Here is an 8,235-nt window from a genome sequence, read left to right as displayed (position 1 = left end):
ATTGGAGATTGGGATAGGCTAGATAGAGCATTTACGAAAGAAGAGTTATTTGTTGCTCTCCCTTCCATGAAAAATGGGAAGTCACCACGTATTAATGGTCTACCTTGTGAGTTTTATAAGGTGATGTGGGATATGATTGGAGATGATATTTGCAACCTTGTTTAGGAAGTATTTTCTACACGAAGCCTTTCAACATTTCTTAATCAAGGTTTTATCAAGTTTATTCCAAAGAATTTTGTAAGAGACTCTATTGATGGGTGGCATCCAATCATTCTATTGAGAGTTTCCTATAAAATTATGGCTAAGGCTTTAGCTTTGAGGGTGTGGGATGTGGCTTAGAAAATAGTTCATTGAGAGTAAACATGCATTATTCAAGGATGGTTTATTTTAGATATAGTATTTTTAGCTTGGGAGGCTATGGAGTAGGCTAGAGAGATAGGTCAACAAGCCTAATTTTTGGAAAATCAATTTTAACAAAGCTTATGATCATATTCACTAGACATTGATCACATATATGTCGACTTGCCTTGGGTTTGGACAACAATATATTGACATGGAAAACACTTTGTTTACATGGGCCTCTGCTTTTGTTTCAATGGATAATATGTTGTCCCCCCACATCCATCTTCACAAGTCCATTAAACAAGGATGCTCATTAACCCCTTATATTTATGTTCTGACAATGAATGCCCTTGGGTATTTATTGGAAGTGTCTCTTTCTCAAGGTCAATTTAGAGATATCTCCTTGCTTGAGGGGGAAAGCTGGTTAACAACCACTTTGCAAATGACTCCCTATTGATCAACAGTCAGTTTTAGCTGCAGGGATCACCTTTCAATATTTTTTGAGGCTTCAGGGGCTAGCATGAGTGACCGTAAAACATAATTTTGGATTTTCGTCTTGATGATCTTCTAGCATGGATTCTAACTACTTAGAGTTTTGTTCAACTAAGGGTTATTGTGATCTTGGCATTCATTTTGGGGTTGACCTTTCTTGCATTACTATGTGGGATTGGTGCTTGGATAGATTGCAAGGTAAGCTTCTTGTTTGGAAATACAAGGATCTTCCCCTTGCCAGTGAGCTCACAATGAAGAGTAGAATTCTCCAAGCCTCTCATATTTACTATGTGTCATGTTGGATCTCTAGAAATAATTTGTTTCGCTGATTGGAGAAGATTATACATTCTTATATATGGGAAAAATATGGTGGATATTTGGGTCTTCCCATGGCTTCCTAGGATGTTTAAATCATGGCTAAGGATGAAGGAGGTAGTGGTTTGATTGATGTGGCAATTCAAGGTAGCATTTTGGCTGCAAATGGGTGGTCAGATGCTTGGAGGGTTCATTCTCTTGGCAAGTGTTGATGCAACATATATTGTTGTTATCCTAACATGTCGGCAAAATTAGGGGTCAATTTGGCTTACACTGACATCATTATGCTCCTCATAATTTTCAGCTTTCTAGGTTTGTCATTTTCAATAGTTTTTGGATTGCTTGGAGGAAGGTGGAAAACTTGGTGTGTTCGCAAAGGTCAAGCGGTAGATCGGATTGGGATTTGGCCAAGAGACCATTTTGTAGTTAGAAATAGGAAAAAACTTGTCTTTCTGATATTCCTTATTTTCAAGCAAAGAAGTTTAGCAAAAAAAACCATTTTTCTTTGGAGTGATCTCTAGGATTTCGGTCCCTATCCTTAGAAGCACTGACGTTTGGTGGCTTAGGAGTTTGTCTTGTCCTTTGTGGATTGGGTTACCTTTCTAGAGATCATTGCGCTCATTCCTCAATAATATCTTTTCAAGAGGAATATTGATATGGATGGTCCCCTTGGAGAGATTGGAAGTAGAGTTTTGGGTGCCCTTTCACTCAATTTTTCTCAAAGGCTCTACTCTATTTTTCATCGATACCATGAATTAGGACCAATTCTCAATGCGAGATGGGTTTCTATAGATGAAGAAAGTTGTTGGATTTGTCGACTGTATAGTGTTTGGTTGATTAAAGTCTCTTATAAAATTTGTGTCTTTGCTTGGTGATTTACCAAGGTCTTCAATCCAAAGCTTAGTTGGCCAAAATTGCTTCACTAATGGACTATGCCATTTCTGCTTGAGATTAGAGACAATGAAGCATATTTTATGGGAATATTCCTTTGCAATATCTTGTTAGGCTCAATTTCAATCTTATTTGGCCCACATTCTCTAGGGTATTTACATTGGCGAGCAATTTGTTAAGAGATTCCAAATTGGTGATTAGGGACTCCTTGTCAAGTATTTAACATTTTTTGAGAGTTTAGTTTCTCCTTTATATACTCTTTGGAAACACCAATGCAAATGTGTTTTTGATAATGAGGTTGGTGTGATGAAAAATTAAAGGGTAAAATAAAGTTAATATTATAATGAGGTGATCACTTAAATCTAGGAAATCAAAAGTATCTCTATTTTGATTAATGTAAAGAAGAAAAACAAAATTACTAAAATAAAAACAAATTCTTGTGATCTCCATACTGGAACTCGACATTAGATAATTCCCAAAACATAGTTGGATAAAATATTTTGTCATATTTGTGACATTAAAAGGATTGAAGATGAAAATCGCTTTCTCTTAAAATGGCCAGTATATATCCATATTAAATCTCAATTTTAAAAGATTTGTCACACTATCGATCTTCCTAGCCTTCTAGCTCATCAAAACTATGTCGTTATAGAAAAAACTTATCTTAATACTTTTTGAACACATAAATAAAATATTAAAGAAACCCATGTAATTCTTTATATTCTTAAAGTCTAATAAACCGAATTCAATCTCAATGGATGCTAATCATCATCAATATATGAACCAACTTCATATTTTATTATTATTATATTTTATTAACCTATACCGCATAATCATTACATCACATTATACATTTCGACAATCTTATTTTGTAAAAAATGCCTTTTAGTGCAACTAGAATGTTAATGCCAAAGATTACCTTCTAAGATGATCCTATATTGCATATAGTGACAACTGTCATATAAAACACCAAAGGTCTACATTTTTTCTTTCATGGGTGTTCTGAATGAACATAAATATAAATAAACATAATATTTGGCAAGATAGTTGTGATTAAAGGTAGCTACTCTGTCAAATTTGCCTATGATTGCTCTTATTCCAACCTCTCTCACAAGTATCAATATGCAAAAAGTTGTATAGTACTATAAGAAACTTTGTCCCTGTATTTAGAATTTGGCAACACAAAAGGTCGGAGTTTTCATTATTTTCCAATTCTAATTAATTTTTAAGGAGTTCTCAATATTTTCCAATTCTAATTAATTTTTAAGGATATTGATTGATTCATAATTCACCAAAATCCTTGCAAACATTGTTCTTTTACACATTTAACAAAGCTATTTAATCTTATACCAAACTTATCTAAAATAGTGAAAATCAAAAAATAAAAATAAAATAAATATTTTTATTAGAATAAAAATATAATATTTTTTCAATGGTATAAATTTATTTAAAATTAGAAAAAACCTTTGAAAGCTCATTCCAACCTATACAAAATTTGTATGATTGTGTTTACAAATATACAGTTAAAAATTATATTTATATTAATACAATATTAACTTACCATAAATTGAACTTAATTAAGATATAACGTTGATTATGCTAAGAACATTAACTTACTTCATACACAACAAATATAAACATTTTATAAATGAGACTTAAATTTTTAATAAATTCTTTAATAACATCTCCTCACACCATATAAAACTTGAATGGTAATAAAAACCTTAAAATCATTTTTTTATAAAGTTATATAAAACTTGAATGGTAATAAAAACTTTAAAATCATTTTTTTTATAAAGTTATATAAAACTTGAATGGTAATAAAAACCTTAAAATCATTTTTTTATAAAGTTATATAAAACTTTAATGGTAATAAAAACCTTAAAATCATTTGTTATAAAGTAATTGTATTTTTTAATTTTTAATTTTAAAATAAAATTTAAATAAAAAATATAGAAATATTAATTTAAAATCAAACAAAATTATCAAAGCATCATTTTCATCCTACACTACATTGAGTTATAGTAAAACTCTAATGATACTTTTTTTTTTTTTTTTTTGTCGATTTCACATTAAGTCTATATCACTAAAATTGTGATGATGCTTGAATTCTTTGCCGATTCATATTTTTAATCCTAAAAAACAAAACTAACCAGTAACTCATCTACATTTATGAATTTTTATTTTTATTTTAATGGATGAAGAAATTTAGTACTTGAATGACTTTTTAACAGCACGTGGGCCAAATATATATTTTTTTAACCCTTTATTTTAAGCTTTATGTTTTATTTAACAACAGGCACAGGGATTAAAAGGGACCTGAAAACCATAAAATGCAAATGAAATGAAATGAAATCAAAATGGAGGGTGAAATGAAATTTGGGAGTAATTATGCACGCGGGTACGGATCACATGACATGTGATCCGCACGCGGAATTGCGAGCAGTGGCAGACAAAGTTGAAATGCGAGGGGAAAATGTAATAAAAAGGCACCGAAACGGGAGCCGGGAGGACACTCGTTCTGGACAGACCACGATTCCTAAGAAAGCTGAGATTCTTACAGGTGGGTGATCTGGGATTTCAAGTTCAACAGGTGGGTCGTGCAGAATTCGCTAGATTGGGGTCGAGGAATCTTCTGGTTTTTCGTTGAAGGGCGCAGGGAATTGAAGCAGAGACGAGTTTTTCGGAATTGAAAACCGCGCATGGGAGCATGGGCAACGAAGGAGGAGGAGGCGGAGGAATAGATATGGTGGAGGCATTCATGGCGTCGTCTTCGACGTCTTTTATGGCTGAGTACCCGCCGTGGGGAACCGCAGCAGGGGATCCCAATGGTTCATTCAATCAGGAGACGCTGCAGCAGAGGCTCCAGCTCTTAATCGACGGGGCGCGCGAGAGGTGGACTTACGGGATTTTCTGGCAGTGGTCCTATGAGGCCGGGGGAGCCGTGGTCTTCTTCTGGGGCGACGGCTACTTCAAGGGGGCTCTAGAGGATGAGAGGGCCAGCAGCGTGGTTGCTGCCAAGCGGACAACGAAGGAGAGCGAGGCGCACCAGGAGCTCAGGAAGAAGGTTCTCCGCGAGCTCCACGAGCTCATCGATGGGGCTTCCGATCCCGCGGCCGACGAGGAGGTGACCGATGTGGAGTGGTTTTATCTGGTCTCCATGACACATTCGTTCACAGGGGCCGAGGGGGTTCCGGGCCAGGCTTTCATGTCCAGCTCCCCCGTGTGGCTCACCGGGTCGCTGAAATTGGAGTCGTTCGGATGCCAGCGGGCCAGACAGGCTTCTCAGTTCGGGATTCAGACCATGGTATGTATTCCAACTCCTAATGGCGTTGTGGAATTGGGTTCTATGGATCTGGTCTGTGAGAACTGGGCTCTGCTGCAGCAGGCCAAGAACTCCTTTACTTTTTCCTCTAATCCCTGGGAAGATAATGGGAATGGTAATTTTAATAATAACAATAATCATAATAATAATTATGGTACCAATAACCAGTCGTTATGGGTTCCAGGATCCCCATTTTTGACCCAGGAATCGATACTGGGTGACTTGAGTTTTCTCAATAACGAGGAAAACCATAATCGGAATTCGTCTGCTCAAAAACCCCCGTCCATGTTAGAAGAAAACCGAAACCCTCTACCCCCTTTTACTGCTCAGAAGCAAGTAGCCATGGAGGAAAACCGGGTTCCACTCTCTTTCCCTACTCAGAAATCCGCCGTCCTTGACGAGAGAACCTCCTTTAATCTTGTTCAGAAAACTGGCATCTCTGAAGTAGCTCATAATCCCCTGCCATTCCTTCCGAAGCCGCCTCCTGGAGGCGGCTTTGATGAGAAGTCTAATCCTATGGCATATTCCACTGTTCCAAAGCCTGCTATTATTGATGAGAGCTGTAGTTCTTTGCTTTCTCAGAAATCCAGCATCTGCAGTGAGATTCTTAATCCTTTCCCATATGTGACTGGTCCAAAATCTATAGATTTCAGCGAAAGTTGTAATTCTTATACAGTTCCAGCTCTTCAGAAAACGAGTATTGAAAGCAGCAACCAGAATACGCTACAATCCGCCGCTGTTCAGAAACCCAACATAGCCGACCAAAATGGTAATCCAAATCCAAACCCAAATCAGCTGCTTTTTTCTGTTCAGAAAACTTGTGTCAGTGATCAAAACAAGGGATTCAGCAGAGATCTCCTGCTAGAGGACGACAAGCCCAAGCCCTTGTTGAATTTCCAGAATGACAATTCCCAGAGACACACTCTGAGCTTTTCAAATGGATACTCACGGAATCTCGTGGAGGAGAAGATGGTGAAACCCCTCAGTATTGATGATGAAAAGCCAAATTCATTGCCTACGATTTCCTCTGGTGCTGTATTTGGTGGAGTTCGATCCAGTGTTGAGTCTGACCATTCTGATGTAGAAGCTGCTTCCTTTAAGGAAGCAAACCAAGCTGTCATTGAGAAAAGGCCCCGGAAAAGAGGAAGAAAACCTGCAAATGGTAGAGAAGAGCCTCTGAATCATGTTGAAGCTGAGCGTCAACGGCGTGAGAAACTGAACCAGAGATTCTATGCACTTCGCGCTGTGGTACCAAATGTGTCAAAGATGGATAAAGCTTCATTACTTGGGGATGCCGTGTCCTATATTAATGAACTTCAAAGCAGAGTTCAAGAGATTGAAGCTGAGAAGAAGGAGCTTCAAGCCCAAATAGAAGTTACCAAGAAGGAATTCTCACTCTGCTTTCTCTGGTACCAATTTGGGATTCATCAAGGACCAGTCTGGTTCATCTCAAAAGCCTGATGTCAAAAGATTTGGCACAAAGGAATGTTCTGCGCTAGATTTGGAAGTTCGAATCCTTGGTCCAGAAGCCATGATCAGAATTCAGTCTGCTAAGAAGAATCATCCGGCAGCCAGATTGATGACATCACTGCAAGACCTAGATCTTGAAGTTCATCATGCTAGTGTCTCAACAGTGGACGAGTTAATGCTTCAAAACGTGATTGTCAAGTTACCAAGTAGCTTATATACAGAAGAACAGCTCAATGCCGTTCTCTTGAAGAAATTATCAGATCCAAAATTTAAGTAGCTAGAGAGCTGGATGCTTATTTTGATATTGTCATGAACAAGTTCGGTAATGTCCTGGGATGTCAAGAAAGTAGTTTAATTTGCCTGTGGAATGGATGTCTTCTGAAGCTTCCTCTCAATTGTAGGAAGAGATGAAGAGTTGATTCTTCAAGCTTATTTCCTCTTCCGATGGATCCTGTGATTGGCATTTGCAGAAAGCAGCTTGGTTATTGAGAATTGCAGACAGAAGCTCTCTCCAATGGTAATCTGATGTCAAAAGTTTGGTTTTCATGGTCAAATCCCGTTGCAGATGGGTTGGTATGAATAGGGAAAGAGATCTATATGCATTTTCTTGCATTTTGTAAAGTACAGTTCATTTAGGTAATAACAGTTGGATCCAGAATTTTACTTTCCATTACAATATATTTGCCAAAAATGATTCCTTGTCCAGATAGGTTTCATGGACGCATATTGTCAGCTTGTGGTGCTTTAAGTGCAGAAAACAAATAAGCTACCGTGTGAGAAATTTGTGGTAATGTTCCAACATCCTTCTGGGCTGTTTCTTGAAGGTTGATGCTAAGATGACATAACTATCATGGACTTGAGTCGAGGGCAAGTAATATACTTGGCTTAGATTGCAGCAACATGCCAGCTACCCTTTGAGAGCTGGATTATAAAGTTGGATCTGCAAGGTTATTCTCAGGGAGGAACTTGGCAATTCTTTTGATACTCTAATGCTACTATAGTAAAACAGTTCCATGTAAATTAGTGTTTTACTGCTACATTGAGAGTAGAGGATACAATGTTTGGCAGAGTGAAGGGCAAGTCAGGAAGTGGTTGTTTGGTTTTTCAGTACCAGCATATGCTCCACGTTTTTGATCTGAATCTTAAGGGATAGACTCAGAGGAGTGGAGCTTGAAGAGTTATGAGATCCAAATAGTTGGGAGATGGTTTTTGAATCTTTACGAACCAAAAGATTCAAACATAATAGGATGTAATGGATTATATTCCCTACATCTGGATCTTGTGCTTTTAGAGGTCAAAACAACGTCATACAGCGGAGGGGATGTTAGGCTGATGATTCCTTCTCCTGCCCCATTCAGATGGATGGTCTCGTTGTATTTTAAAGTGATTCAACCACTTTA

General features: G+C 37.5%; 1 pseudogene; it reads left to right on the top strand.

The window, feature by feature from the left end:
* Positions 1-4,480: 4,480 nt before the first annotated feature.
* Positions 4,481-8,029, top strand: LOC149220724 (transcription factor MYC2 pseudogene; annotated as a pseudogene).
* The last annotated feature ends 206 nt before the right edge of the window (positions 8,030-8,235 follow it).

Source organism: Pinus tabuliformis, chromosome Q (assembly GCF_031772625.1).
Source record: "Pinus tabuliformis cultivar Carrire ecotype Pingquan chromosome Q, CPIR1, whole genome shotgun sequence".
Classification (NCBI taxonomy): Eukaryota; Viridiplantae; Streptophyta; class Pinopsida; order Pinales; family Pinaceae; genus Pinus; species Pinus tabuliformis.
The sequence above is the reverse complement of the archived record's forward strand: the minus strand, read 5'-3'. Positions and strand labels throughout refer to the sequence as shown.